The following is a 15,700-nucleotide window of genomic DNA, read 5'->3' on the forward strand; positions in this document are numbered from 1 at the left end:
AAAACGTCGCATCCACCCGCTTTTTTGACTCGTTTTGAGACGAATTAGTAGCGAAAGATTAAATTTACTTGGGAAAGTCTGGATAATAAAGGTTCTAGTGCATGGATTTGCTTCATTTTTTAGGGGAAGCGTAAGAATCTTCCAGGGAATCTTTTAAAACAAAAATTAAAGCAATCTGAGTACTGGAACCTAAGTTATGACCCAAATTATCCAAGGGTTATACATTTCTTCTTGCATTCATGACATGTCTTGGAAAAGTCTGGATAAAAAAGGTTTTAGTGCATGGATTTGCTTCATTTTTTCACTGGAACCTTAAGAATGTTCCAGGGAAACTTTTAAAACAAAAATGAAAGCAATCTGAGTACTGGAACCTAAGTTATGACCCAAGTTACCCAAGGGTTATAAATTCTTCTTGCATACTTGACATGCCTTGGAAAAGTTTGGATAAAAAAGGTTCTAGTGCATGGATTTGCTTGATTTTTTCACTGAAACTTTGCGAATGTTCCAGGGAAACTTTTAAAACGAAAATGAAAGTAATCTGAGTACTGGAACCTAAGTTATGACCCAAGTTACCCAAGGGTTATTAAATTCTTCTTGCATACTTGACATGCCTTGGAAAAGTTTGGATAAAAAAGGTTCTAGTGCATGGATTTGATTGATTCTTTTACTGGAAGCTTAAGAATGTTCCAGGGAAACTTTTAAAATAAAAATGAAAGCAATCTGAGTACTGGAACCTAAGTTATGACCCAAGTTATCCAAGAGTTACTAATTTCTTCTCATATACATGACATGCCTTGAAAAATTCTGGATAAAAAAGGTTCTAGTGCATGGATTTGCTTGATTTTTTCACTGGAAGCTTAGGAATGTTCCAGGGAAACTTTTAAAACAAAAATAAAAGCAATCTGAGTACTAGAACCTAAGTTATGACCCAAGTTATCCAAGGGTTATAAATTTCTTCTCGCCTTCATGACCTGTCTTGGAAAAGTTTGGATAAAAAAGGTTCTAGTGCATGGATTTGCTTGATTTTTTCACTGGAAGCTTAGGAATGTTCCAGGGAAACTTTTAAGACAAAAATGAAAGAAATCTGAGTACTGGAACCCAAGTTATGTCCCAAGTTATCTAAGCGTTGTAAATTTCTTCTTGCATACATGACATGCCATAGAAAAGTCTGGATAAAAAAGGTTCTAGTGCACGGATTTGCTTGATTCTTTTACTGGAAGCTTAGGAATGTTCCAGGGAAACTTTTAAAACAAAAATGAAAGCAATCTGAGCACTAGAACCTAAGTTATGACCCAAGTTATCCAAGGGTTATAAATTTCTTCTTGCATACATGACTTGCATTGAAAAGTCTGGATAAAAAAGGTTCTAGTGCATGGATTTGCTTGATTTTTTCACTGGAAGCTTAGGAATGTTCGAGGGAAACTTTTAAAACAAAAATGAAAGCAATCTAAGTACTGGAACCTAAGTTATGACCCAAGTTATCCAAGAGTTACTAATTTCTTCTCATATACATGACATGCCTTGGGAAAGTCTGGATAAAAAACGTTCTAGTACACGGATTTGCTTGATTTTTTGACTGGAACCTTAGGAATGTTCCAGGGAAACTTTTAAAACAAAAATGAGAGCAATCTGAGTACTGGAACCTAAGTTATGACCCAAGTTATCCAAGGGTTATAAATTTCTTCTTGCATACATGACTTGCATTGAAAAGTCTGGATAAAAAAGGTTCTAGTGCACGGATTTGCTTGATTTTTCCACTGGAAGCTTAGGAATGTTCCAGGGAAACTTTTAAGACAAAAATCAAAGAAATCTGAGCACTAGAATCTAAGTTATGACCCAAGTTATCCAAGGATTATGAATTTCTTCTTGCATACATGACATGCCTATGAGAAGTCTGGATAAAAAAGGTCCTAGTGCATGGATTTGTTTGGTTTTTTCACGGGGAGCTTTAGAATGTTCCAGGGAAACTTTTAAGACAAAAATCAAAGCAATCTGAGCACTAGAACCTAAGTTATGACCCAAGTTATCCAAGGGTTATAAATTTGTTCTTGCATACATGACATGCCTCGGAAAAGTCTTGGTAAAAAAAGTTCTAGTGCATGGATTTGCTTGATTTTTTCACTGGAAGCTTCGGAATGTTCCAGGGAAACTTTTAAGACAAAAATCAAAGAAATCTGAGTACTGGAACCTAAGTTATGACCCAAGTTATCCAAAAGTTACTAATTTCTTTTCATATACATAACATGCCTTGAAAAAGTCTGGATAAAAAAGGTTCTAGTACATGGATTTGCTTGATTTTTTCACTGGAAGCTTAGGAATGTTCCAGGGAAACTTTCAAGACAAAAATCAAAGAAATCTGAGCACTAGAATCTAAGTTATGACCCAAGTTATCCAAGGATTATGAATTTCTTCTTGCATACATGACATGCCTATGAAAAGTCTGGATAAAAAAGGTCCTAGTGCATGGATTTGTTTGGTTTTTTCACGGGGAGCTTTAGAATGTTCCAGGGAAACTTTTAAGACAAAAATCAAAGAAATCTGAGCACTGGAACCTAAGTTATGACCCAAGTTATCCAAGGGTTACTAATTTCTTCTCATATACATGACATGCCTCGGAAAAGTCTGGATAAAAAAGGTTCTAGTGCATCAATTTCCTTGATTTTTGCACTGGAAGCTTAGGAATGTTCCAAGGAAACTTTTAAGACAAAAATCAAAGCAATCTGAGTACCGGAACCTAAGTTATGACCCAAGTTATCCAAGGGTTATAAATTTCTTGCATACATGACATGCCTCGGAAAAGTCTGGATAAAAAAGGTTCTAGTGCATGGATTTGCTTGATTTTTTCACTGGAAGCTTAGGAATGTTCCAGGGAAACTTTCAAGACAAAAATCAAAGAAATCTGAGCACTAGATCCTAAGTTATGACCCAAGTTATCCAAGGGTTATAAATTTCTTGCATACATGACATGCCTCGGAAAAGTCTGGATAAAAAAGGTTTTAGTGCATGGATTTGCTTGATTTTTTCACTGGAAGCTTAAGAATGTTCCAAAGAAACTTTTAAGACAAAAATCAAAGCAATCTGAGCACTAGAACCTCAATTATGACCCAAGTTATCCAAGGGTTATAAATTTCTTCTTGCATTCATGACATGTCTTGGAAAAGTCTGGATAAAAGAGGTCCTAGTGCATGGATTTGTTTGGTTTTTTCACGGGGAGCTTTAGAATGTTCCAGGGAAACTTAAGACAAAAATCAAAGCAATCTGAGCACTAGAACCTAAGTTATGACCCAAGTTATCCAAGGATTATGAATTTCTTCTTGCATACATGACATGCCTCGGAAAAGTCTGGATAAAAAAGGTTCTAGTGCACGGATTTGCTTGATTTTTTCACCGGAAGCTTAGGAATGTTCCAGGGAAACTTTTAAAACAAAAATGAAAGCAATCTGAGTACTAGAACCAAAGTTACGACCCAAGTTATGGGAAAATTTAAAAAAAATATATTTTACAATTTTTAATAGAACCAGTGTCATCCGGGGGCAATATTTGCAAAAAAAAAATTACATTTTCAAGACCGTGTGACCCAAATACGTGTCACGACACCATATAAATCAACATACAGAAAAAATAATGCGTGGCCTGGTGGACTAGAAAATCACGTTAATTTTATTTAAAAAAAAATAATAATAACATGAGATTTTTAATGTAAAAATTAAATTTCAACTAAAACGTCTTACATCTGAAGAAATTTTATGTTGGCGGGCCGCGTGAGCCGTATAAGTGGCACACCTCATGCGATTCCACTTTAAAACTGTGTCACGACACCTATATACCGTCACAATTAAAATATAAACTAAAAATAATTTTAAGCACGTTAATATTGTCCAGACTTTGAAACATAGGCGATGCACCTTTAAATTAAATGCGTGTGTGTTCCGTATACGTGTCACACCTCTCGGGAAATTCGGTTTTAAAGCCGTGTACCGTACCCATGGGAAAATGTTCATAATTTTGGTTTTTATTTTTTTTCTGGTAAACTATTGGTTGGAGAAAAAATTGGTTGTTGGAACAAAAGTTGTTTGGAATGTCAATGGGCCTCGAATGCAATTGAAAAATAATTTTTAAATCCATCAGTTTTCTGGAAAATTGGGAAAAACTTCTAAACAGTTTTTCCTCATTTTCTCGAAAACTATTGGCAATATTGAAAATGTTCTTTTAGCATTGGATTCCTAGTCAAAAATAGAACAAATCATAAAGAATAACATTTAGCCGGAAATCTTAAAATAAAAGAGTTATGGACGATTTTATGAAAAATTACAGAATTTTTGGGTAAAAAATTGGAAAAAAAATTTTTTGAAAAAATTTAATTTTTTTTTTGGCAAATCGATAAATCGTCTAAAACACTTCAAAAAAGTCTTATAAAACTTTTTCAAAAAATGCACCTGGAAAAAGTTATACTCAATTTTCCGAAAAATTTCTTCCTCAAAAAATCCAAAGGGGAGCCCCTGGAAAAATGTTCATAATTTCGGTTTTTATTTTTTTTCTGGAAAACTATTGGTTGGAGAGAAAAATTGTTCGAACAAAAGTTGTTTGGAATGTCAATGGGCATCGAACGCAATTGAAAAATAATTTTTTTCACCAACAGTTTTTCAGAAAATTGGGAAAAACCTCTTTACAGTTTTTCCTCATTTTCTCGAAAGCTATTCAGAATTTGGAAAATTTTCTTTTAGCATTGGATTCCTAGTCAAAAATAGAACAAATCATAAAGAATAACATTTAGCCGGAAATCTTAAAATAAAAGAGTTATGGACGATTTTATGAAAAATTACAGAATTTTTGGGTAAAAAATTGAAAGAAAAATTTTTGAAAAAATTTAATTTTTTTTTTTGGCAAATCGATAAATCGTCTAAAACACTTCAAAAAAGTCTTATAAAACTTTTTTGAAAAATGCACCTGGAAAAAGTTATACTCAATTTTCTGAAAAATTTCTTCCTCAAAAAATCCAAAGGGGTGCCCCTGGAAAAATGTTCATAATTTCGGTTTTTATTTTTTTTCTGGAAAACTATTGGTTGGAGAGAAAAATTGTTAGGACAAAAGTTGTTTGGAATGTCAATGGGCATCGAATGCAATTGAAAAATAATTTTTTCCACCAACAGTTTTTCAGAAAATTGGGAAAAACCTCTTAACAGTTTTTCCTCATTTTCTCGAAAACTATTCAGAATATGGAAAATGTTCTTTTAGCATTGGATTCCTAGTCAAAAATAAAACAAATTATAAAGAATAACATTTAGCCGTAAATCTTAAAATAAAAGAGTTATGGACGATTTTATGAAAAATTACAGAATTGTTGGGTAAAAAATTAAAAAAAAAATTTTGAAAAAATTTAATTTTTTTTGGCAAATCGATAAATCGTCTAAAACACTTCAAAAAAGTCTTAAAAAACTTTTTTGAAAAATGCACCTGGACAAAGTTATACCCAATTTTCCGAAACATTTTTTCCCCAAAAAATCCAAAGGGGTACCCCTGGAAAAATGTTCGTAATTTTGGTTTTTATTTTTTTTCTGGAAAACTGTTGGTTGGAGAAAAAAATTGTTGTGACAAAAGTTGTTTGGAATGTCAATGGGCATCGAATGCAATTGAAAAATAATTTTTTCCTCTAACGGTTTTCCAGAAAATTGGGAAAAACTTCTAAACAGTTTTTCCTCATTTTCTCGAAAACTATTGGCAATATTGGAAATTTTCTTTTAGCATTGGATTCCTAGTAAAAAATAGAACAAATCATAAAGAATAACATTTAGCCGTAAATCTTAAAATAAAAGAGTTATGGACGATTTTTTGAAAAATTACAGAATTTTTGGGTAAAAAATAAAAAAAAATTTTTTTTGAAAAAATTAAATTTTTTTTTCGGCAAATCGATAAATCGTCTAAAACACTTCAAAAAAGTCTTATAAAACTTTTTCAAAAAATGCACCTGGAAAAAGTTATACCCAATTTTCCGAAAAATTTCTTCCTCAAAAAATCCAAAGGGGTACCCCTGAAAAAATGTTCATAATTTCGGTTTTTATTTTTTTTCTGGAAAACTATTGGTTGGAGAAAAAAATTGTTAGGACAAAAGTTGTTTAGAATGTCAATGTGCATTAGATGCAATAGAAAAATAATTTTTAAATCCAACAGTTTCCCGGAAAATTGGGAAAAACTTCTAAACAGTTTTTCCTCATTTTCTCGAAAACTATTCAGAATATGGAAAATTTTCTTTTAGCATTGGATTCCTAGTCAAAAATAGAACAAATCATAAAGAATAACATTTAGCCGGAAATCTTAAAATAAAAGAGTTATGGACGATTTTATGAAAAATTACAGAATTTTTGGGTAAAAAATTGGAAAAAAAATTTAATTTTTTTTTTTGGCAAATCGATAAATCGTCTAAAACACTTCAAAAAAGTCTTATAAAACTTTTTCAAAAAATGCACCTGGAAAAAGTTATACCCAATTTTCTGAAAAATTTCTTCCTCAAAAAATCCAAAGGGGTGCCCCTGGAAAAATGTTCATAATTTCGGTTTTTATTTTTTTTCTGGAAAACTATTGGTTGGAGAGAAAAATTGTTAGGACAAAAGTTGTTTGGAATGTCAATGGGCATCGAATGCAATTGAAAAATAATTTTTTCCACCAACAGTTTTTCAGAAAATTGGGAAAAACCTCTTAACAGTTTTTCCTCATTTTCTCGAAAACTATTCAGAATATGGAAAATGTTCTTTTAGCATTGGATTCCTAGTCAAAAATAAAACAAATTATAAAGAATAACATTTAGCCGTAAATCTTAAAATAAAAGAGTTATGGACGATTTTATGAAAAATTACAGAATTGTTGGGTAAAAAATTAAAAAAAAAATTTTGAAAAAATTTAATTTTTTTTGGCAAATCGATAAATCGTCTAAAACACTTCAAAAAAGTCTTAAAAAACTTTTTTGAAAAATGCACCTGGACAAAGTTATACCCAATTTTCCGAAACATTTTTTCCCCAAAAAATCCAAAGGGGTACCCCTGGAAAAATGTTCGTAATTTTGGTTTTTATTTTTTTTCTGGAAAACTGTTGGTTGGAGAAAAAAATTGTTGTGACAAAAGTTGTTTGGAATGTCAATGGGCATCGAATGCAATTGAAAAATAATTTTTTCCTCTAACGGTTTTCCAGAAAATTGGGAAAAACTTCTAAACAGTTTTTCCTCATTTTCTCGAAAACTATTGGCAATATTGGAAATTTTCTTTTAGCATTGGATTCCTAGTAAAAAATAGAACAAATCATAAAGAATAACATTTAGCCGTAAATCTTAAAATAAAAGAGTTATGGACGATTTTTTGAAAAATTACAGAATTTTTGGGTAAAAAATAAAAAAAAATTTTTTTTGAAAAAATTAAATTTTTTTTTCGGCAAATCGATAAATCGTCTAAAACACTTCAAAAAAGTCTTATAAAACTTTTTCAAAAAATGCACCTGGAAAAAGTTATACCCAATTTTCCGAAAAATTTCTTCCTCAAAAAATCCAAAGGGGTACCCCTGAAAAAATGTTCATAATTTCGGTTTTTATTTTTTTTCTGGAAAACTATTGGTTGGAGAAAAAAATTGTTAGGACAAAAGTTGTTTAGAATGTCAATGTGCATTAGATGCAATAGAAAAATAATTTTTAAATCCAACAGTTTCCCGGAAAATTGGGAAAAACTTCTAAACAGTTTTTCCTCATTTTCTCGAAAACTATTCAGAATATGGAAAATTTTCTTTTAGCATTGGATTCCTAGTCAAAAATAGAACAAATCATAAAGAATAACATTTAGCCGGAAATCTTAAAATAAAAGAGTTATGGACGATTTTATGAAAAATTACAGAATTTTTGGGTAAAAAATTGGAAAAAAAATTTAATTTTTTTTTTTGGCAAATCGATAAATCGTCTAAAACACTTCAAAAAAGTCTTATAAAACTTTTTCAAAAAATGCACCTGGAAAAAGTTATACCCAATTTTCCGAAAAATTTCTTCCTCAAAAAATCCAAAGGGGTGCCCCTGGAAAAATGTTCATAATTTCGGTTTTTATTTTTTTCTGGAAAACTATTGGTTGGAGAGAAAAATTATTCGAACAAAAGTTGTTTGGAATGTCAATGGGCATCGAACGCAATTGAAAAATAATTTTTTCCACCAACAGTTTTTCAGAAAATTGGGAAAAACCTCTTTACAGTTTTTCCTCATTTTCTCGAAAGCTATTCAGAATTTGGAAAATTTTCTTTTAGCATTGGATTCCTAGTCAAAAGAAGAAAAAATCATAAAGAATAACATTTAGCCGTAAATCTCAAAATAAAAGAGCTATGAACGATTTTATGAAAAATTACAGAATTTTTGGGTAAAAAATTAAAAAAAAAATTTTTTTTGAAAAAATTAAATTTTTTTTTCGGCAAATCGATAAATCGTCTAAAACACTTCAAAAAAGTCTTATAAAACTTTTTCAAAAAATGCACCTGGAAAAAGTTATACCCAATTTTCCGAAAAATTTCTTCCTCAAAAAATCCAAAGGGGTACCCCTGAAAAAATGTTCATAATTTCGGTTTTTATTTTTTTTCTGGAAAACTATTGGTTGGAGAAAAAAATTGTTAGGACAAAAGTTGTTTAGAATGTCAATGTGCATTAGATGCAATAGAAAAATAATTTTTAAATCCAACAGTTTCCCGGAAAATTGGGAAAAACTTCTAAACAGTTTTTCCTCATTTTCTCGAAAACTATTCAGAATATGGAAAATTTTCTTTTAGCATTGGATTCCTAGTCAAAAATAGAACAAATCATAAAGAATAACATTTAGCCGGAAATCTTAAAATAAAAGAGTTATGGACGATTTTATGAAAAATTACAGAATTTTTGGGTAAAAAATTGGAAAAAAAATTTAATTTTTTTTTTTTGGCAAATCGATAAATCGTCTAAAACACTTCAAAAAAGTCTTATAAAACTTTTTCAAAAAATGCACCTGGAAAAAGTTATACCCAATTTTCCGAAAAATTTCTTCCTCAAAAAATCCAAAGGGGTGCCCCTGGAAAAATGTTCATAATTTCGGTTTTTATTTTTTTCTGGAAAACTATTGGTTGGAGAGAAAAATTGTTCGAACAAAAGTTGTTTGGAATGTCAATGGGCATCGAACGCAATTGAAAAATAATTTTTTCCACCAACAGTTTTTCAGAAAATTGGGAAAAACCTCTTTACAGTTTTTCCTCATTTTCTCGAAAGCTATTCAGAATTTGGAAAATTTTCTTTTAGCATTGGATTCCTAGTCAAAAGAAGAAAAAATCATAAAGAATAACATTTAGCCGTAAATCTCAAAATAAAAGAGTTATGAACGATTTTATGAAAAATTACAGAATTTTTGGGTAAAAAATTAAAAAAAAAATTTTTTTTTTAAATTTAATTTTTTTTTTGGCAAATCGATAAATTGGCTAAAACTCTTCAAAAAAGTCTTATAAAACTTTTTCAAAAAATCCACCTGGAAAAAGTTCTACCCAATTTTCCGAAAAATTTCTTCCTCAAAAGATTCAAAGGGGTACCCCTGGGAAAATGTTCATAATTTCGGTTTTTATTTTTTTTCTGGAAAACTATTGGTTGGAGAAAAAAATTGTTGGAACAAAAATTGTTTGGAATGTCAATGGGCATCCAATGCACTTGAAAAATAATTTTTTCCTCCAACGGTTTTCCAGAAAATTGGGAAAAACCTCTTAACAGTTTTTCCTCATTTTCTCGAAAGCTATTCAGAATATGGAAAATTTTCTTTTAGCATTGGATTCCTAGTTAAAAATAGAACAAATCATAAAGAATAACATTTAGCCGTAAATCTCAAAATAAAAGAGTTATGGACGATTTTATGAAAAATTACAGAATTCGTGGGTAAAAAAATAAAAAAAATTTTTTTTGAAAAAATTCAATTTTTTTTTGGCAAATCGATAAATCGTCTAAAACACTTCAAAAAAGTCTTATAAAACTTTTTCAAAAAATCCACCTGGAAAAAGTTATACTCAATTTTCCGAAACATTTCTTCCTCAAAAAATCCAAAGGGGTGCCCCTGGAAAATGTTCATAATTTTGGTTTTTATTTTTTTTCTGGTAAACTATTGGTTGGAGAGAAAAATTGTTCGAACAAAAGTTGTTTGGAATGTCAATGGGCATCCAATGCACTTGAAAAATAATTTTTTCCTCCAACGGTTTTCCAGAAAATTGGGAAAAACCTCTTAACAGTTTTTCCTCATTTTCTCGAAAACTATTCAGAATATGACAGACATTTTACTAACATTTTAATTAGTTTTTATAGGAGAAACGATAAAATAATCCACGTGCACCGTATTAAATGGTTTTTCATTTTATGCTGTTTCAACATAAAAGCTTTTATAGCTCAAAACGTTTTTGAATGGTTAAACTATCGATTCTAAAGATTTGAATCAGCGTAACATCAAAAGAAAGCCCTAATGGATAAGAGCCTTTTTTAATCTTTCGATTCATCAAAGCCTTAGAAGTGGAAAAAAGACTGAACATTATTTACATACACCGTAAAAGGAGTTAGTTATAGATGACTAATTATCAACTAATTAGTAATTGTGATAAAAATTATGTTCAAATGTAAAAATGTGAAGTTTACATTGAGGTTTTACAAGACTTTTATGCATTTATAAAAAATATATAATAGCACCAATTTAGTTTCTTTTGAAGTAGCAACTATAAAATGATTAACAGAGTACACATCTGGCATAAATCGTTTACTTTTTAAATTGTCGAAAACGCTCTTATTTCGGTTCAAATAATGGAAAAGTTTTTCCACCTCTTAACTTTAGCTATTGTTCTCAAAGTTTAAGGATTTTGCGGGTGGTATTTTAAAAACTTAACAGCGGCTTTTGTGGTAGAAAAATATTTCATTTGTGTTTAAAAGTTTGTTTTTAAAAAAACATTAAATAATTTGGGTGTTTTACTGAGAGAAAATGGGTAAAAAATTAAAAAAAATTTTTTTTTTTTTAATTTAATTTTTTTTTGGCATATTGATAAATCGTTTAAAACACTTCAAAAAAGTCTTATAAAACTTTTTTGAAAAATGTACCTGTAAAAAGTTATACCCAATTTTCCCAAAAATTCCTCCCTCAAAAAATCCAAAGGGGTACCCCTGGAAAAATGTTCATAATTTCGGTTTTTATTTTTTTTCTGGAAAACTATTGGTTGGAGAAAAAAATTGTTAGGACAAAAGTTGTTTGGAATGTCAATGGGCATCGAATGCAATTGAAAAATAATTTTTTCCTCCAACGGTTTTCCAGAAAATTGGGAAAAACCGCTTTACAGTTTTTCCTCATTTTCTCGAAAGCTATTCAGAATTTGGAAAATTTTCTTTTAGCATTGGATTCCTAGTCAAAAATAGAACAAATCATAAAGAATCATAATTAGTCGTAAATCTGAAAATAAACGAGTTATGGACGATTTTATGAAAAATTACAGAATTTTTGGGAAAAAAATGAAAAAAAAATTTTTTTTGAAAAAATTTAAATTTTTTTTGGCAAATCGTTAAATCGTCTAAAACACTTCAAAAAAGTCTTATAAAACTTTTTTTAAAAATGCACCTGGACAAAGTTATAACCAATTTTCCGAAAAATTTCTTCCTCAAAGAATTCAAAGGGGTACCCCTGGAAAAATGTTCGTAATTTTGGTTTTTATTTTTTTTCTGGAAAACTATTGGTTGGAGAAAAAAATTGTTGGAACAAAAGTTGTTTGGAATGTCAATGGGCATCGAATGCAATTGAAAAATAATTTTTTCCTCCAACGGTTTTCCAGAAAATTGGGAAAAACCGCTTTACAGTTTTTCCTCATTTTCTCGAAAGCTATTCAGAATTTGGAAAATTTTCTTTTAGCATTGGATTCCTAGTCAAAAATAGAACAAATCATAAAGAATCATAATTAGTCGTAAATCTGAAAATAAACGAGTTATGGACGATTTTATGAAAAATTACAGAATTTTTGGGAAAAAAATGAAAAAAAAATTTTTTTTGAAAAAATTTAAATTTTTTTTGGCAAATCGTTAAATCGTCTAAAACACTTCAAAAAAGTCTTATAAAACTTTTTTTAAAAATGCACCTGGACAAAGTTATAACCAATTTTCCGAAAAATTTCTTCCTCAAAGAATTCAAAGGGGTACCCCTGGAAAAATGTTCGTAATTTTGGTTTTTATTTTTTTTCTGGAAAACTATTGGTTGGAGAAAAAAATTGTTGGAACAAAAGTTGTTTGGAATGTCAATGGGCATCGAATGCAATTGAAAAATAATTTTTTCCTCCAACGGTTTTCCAGAAAATTGGGAAAAACCGCTTTACAGTTTTTCCTCATTTTCTCGAAAGCTATTCAGAATTTGGAAAATTTTCTTTTAGCATTGGATTCCTAGTCAAAAATAGAACAAATCATAAAGAATCATAATTAGTCGTAAATCTGAAAATAAACGAGTTATGGACGATTTTATGAAAAATTACAGAATTTTTGGGAAAAAAATGAAAAAAAAATTTTTTTTGAAAAAATTTAAATTTTTTTTGGCAAATCGTTAAATCGTCTAAAACACTTCAAAAAAGTCTTATAAAACTTTTTTTAAAAATGCACCTGGACAAAGTTATAACCAATTTTCCGAAAAATTTCTTCCTCAAAGAATTCAAAGGGGTACCCCTGGAAAAATGTTCGTAATTTTGGTTTTTATTTTTTTTCTGGAAAACTATTGGTTGGAGAAAAAAATTGTTGGAACAAAAGTTGTTTGGAATGTCAATGGGCATCGAATGCAATTGAAAAATAATTTTTAAATCCAACAGTTTTTCAGAAAATTGGGAAAAACCTCTTAACAGTTTTTCCTCATTTTCTCGAAAACTATTCAGAATTTGGAAAATTTTCTTTTAGCATTGGATTCCTAGTCAAAAATAGAACAAATTATAAAGAATAACATTTAGCCGTAAATCTCAAAATAAAAGAGTTATGGACGATTTTATGAAAAATTACAGAATTTTTGGGTAAAAAATAGAAAAAAATTTTTTTTGAAAACATTTCTCGGGAAATCGGTTTTAAAGCCGTGTACCGTCCCTGCGTCACATGGAGTAGTAAAAAAAGCTCGTGGATGCATGTTTTCCCTATAATTTTAATAATTATTATTATTAAAGTATCATAGTGTATTGTGACAGTTTATATACCCGGTAGGTAAGCGCAAATCTTACAGAATCGTTTGCTTACCGTGTATCTCAGTGACTAAGGCATGCCCGTGACTCGCTCAGTTATATACAAGAACCATATCTTATATACTTCCTTTATATATTACCTTTATAAGGTACCGTATACTGGACCGAAGTTTTATTTATATAAACAATATATTCATGTTGAATATTGTCGTATATAGCAACAATAGGGTGTGTTTTCGTCATAAAAACGTAGATCTCAAGATTAATTAATTAATAAATTAATTAACAAACAAAAAAATTAAAAAGCCCGATCCATAAATAATTGGCTTCTCAACACTCGATTTAAATAAAGAGCACAGTTCTTGCCATATTTGAGGCATTATAATAATAACGCACGCGCTATACTTACTTATACAAGCACTGTGCTTTCGTGTAAAAAAAAAAAACAAAAAAAAAATAAAAATCAATCGTGCCTTGAAATTATTATTCTCCCCCCTCGATACACTAAATTCGTCTGCTCTCTCTCTCTCCCTCTTATTTTTTGGAAGTTTCGGGAATGTGAAGAAGCCAATTTCCGCCGCATCCTCTGTCCTTTTTTAGCTCACGAGTTTTACGACCCCCCGCCCCCCACTCCTCCCTTAAAAAAAAAAACAAAATTTGTGAATAATAAAATCATTATTAATAATCATTATATAAATTAGTTTTAGTTACTTCGATATATTTTTTATACACTGTGCGTGAAGTTACTTGGATCGCTTCACAAGACTTTATCGTAGGATTATTGTATTACCTACAATATTATTATTTTTTTTTGTTATTTGTCCATTACTGTAGCTCTTATTCATTAATATAGTAAACACATGTTTCTTATCGTTGCGTTGTTTTATTTGTTCGATGTGTTTATGTTATGAAAAGGTGAATCAATAAAAGACCGAAGTCCTTGTCTTTGCTTAAGGGAAAAGTGGAACAGACAAGGACAGTTTGCAATTAGTTTAACCTGCTGGTAAGAGAGAGAAGGAGCAATGCACGGCTGTACTTTAAGGACCCTTGGATACAGCCATATATGTTTGGGATGGAAATTTTTTTAATATGGTACTGGAACTTTAATCATTTGTTCATGCTAAGACAGTGGGATTCCTGAGGATGGATTTGAGGGTAAAAACGTCAATTTGGGTGAAAAATTGAGGGAGTTATGGCTCTTTTAGTTGGTGATACTTTTTATAACAAATTCTAATTTTCCTTGAGAATATCTTGAGAAATAATGGGGATATTCTTGAATGGGTTTTACTCCAAGAAAGTCCATTGCTTACCAAACAATTTCATATATGAACGATCCTTGTACCTCAAAAACTTTTTGAGTTAGAGGGAATTGTGTGCACCAAGGTCTCAGAACCACCCAAATTTGAAGTTTTTAGAACCCTATTGGAATTACAAGATTTTTAACCATTACTCGACATTTTTGGTCATAACTTGAAAACTACTTAAGATATTCTGATAATTTTTTCACCTCCATATAATGGTATTCCTGAGGATAGATTTGAGGGTCAAAACGTCAGTTTTGGGTAAAAATTGAGGCAGTTAGGGCTCTTTTGGTTTGGGTACTTTTTGGTGATAATTTTTATGACAAATTCTAACTTTCCTTGACAATATCTTAAAAAATAAATAAAATATTCTTAAAAGGTTCTTAGTGAAAGAAAGTCCATTTCTTACCAAACAATTTCATGTAAAAACGATCCTTGTACCTCAAAAACTTTTTGAGTTAGCGGCATTTGTGTGCACCAAGGTCCCAGAACCACTTAATTTCAAGTTTTTAGAGCCCTATTGGCATTACAAGATTTTTTCCCTTACTCGACATTTTTGGTCATAACTTGGAAACTACTTATGATATTCTAATAATTTTTTCACAACCTTATAATGGGATTCCTGAGGATGGATTTGAGGGTCAAAACGTGAATGTGGGTGAAAAATTAAGGGAGTTAGGGCTCTTTTAGTTGTGGCGGTTTTTGGTGATACTTTTTATAACAAATTCTAACTTTCCTTGACAATATCTTAAGAAATAATTGAAATATTCTTAAAAGGTTTTTAGTGAAAGAAAGTCCATTTCTTACCAAACAGTTTCATATGAAAACGATCCTTGTACCTCAAAAACTTTTCGAGTTAGAGGGAATTTTATCTATCAAGGTCCCAGACCACCCAAATTTGAAGTTTTTAGAACCATCCTGGAATGACAAGATTTCTATCCATTACTCGACATTTTTGGACATAACTTCGAAACTACTTAAGATATTCTGATAATTTTTTCACACCCTTGTAATGGGATTCCTGAGGATGGATTTGATGGTCAAAACGTCAGTTTTGGGTAAAAATTGAGGCAGTTAGGGCTGTTTTGGTTGGGGTAGTTTTTTTTGCTACTTTTCTGAACAAATTCTAACTTTGACGGACAATATTTTTCAAGAAATAATAGGAATATTTTTAAAAGGGTTTTAGGCCAAGAGAGTCCATGTCGTAC

General features: G+C 30.4%; 2 long non-coding RNA genes across 5 annotated transcripts; both read right to left on the reverse strand.

The window, feature by feature from the left end:
* Positions 1 to 1,028: 1,028 nt before the first annotated feature.
* On the reverse strand, positions 1,029 to 3,579 carry LOC126747909 (uncharacterized). Of its 2 annotated transcripts, none has more exons than XR_007664465.1 (3): positions 3,273 to 3,579; positions 2,553 to 3,092; positions 1,029 to 1,643 (listed from the first exon to the last, which is right to left on the reverse strand). It is a non-coding gene; the product is annotated as an uncharacterized LOC126747909 (long non-coding RNA). The 2 variants fall into 2 exon arrangements; XR_007664466.1 differs by having other exon boundaries at positions 1,029 to 1,401; positions 1,584 to 1,643; positions 2,553 to 3,579.
* A 775-nt stretch (positions 3,580 to 4,354) lies between these two features.
* On the reverse strand, positions 4,355 to 9,939 carry LOC126747908 (uncharacterized). 3 transcript variants are annotated; one of them, XR_007664462.1, is made up of 4 exons: positions 9,504 to 9,933; positions 8,494 to 8,993; positions 5,966 to 6,464; positions 4,355 to 4,947 (listed from the first exon to the last, which is right to left on the reverse strand). It is a non-coding gene; the product is annotated as an uncharacterized LOC126747908 (long non-coding RNA). The 3 variants fall into 3 exon arrangements; XR_007664463.1 differs by lacking the exon at positions 5,966 to 6,464 and having other exon boundaries at positions 9,504 to 9,931; XR_007664464.1 differs by lacking the exons at positions 5,966 to 6,464; positions 8,494 to 8,993 and having other exon boundaries at positions 9,504 to 9,939.
* Between the last annotated feature and the right edge of the window lie 5,761 nt (positions 9,940 to 15,700).

Source organism: Anthonomus grandis, chromosome 20 (assembly GCF_022605725.1).
Source record: "Anthonomus grandis grandis chromosome 20, icAntGran1.3, whole genome shotgun sequence".
Taxonomy (NCBI): domain Eukaryota; kingdom Metazoa; phylum Arthropoda; class Insecta; order Coleoptera; family Curculionidae; genus Anthonomus; species Anthonomus grandis.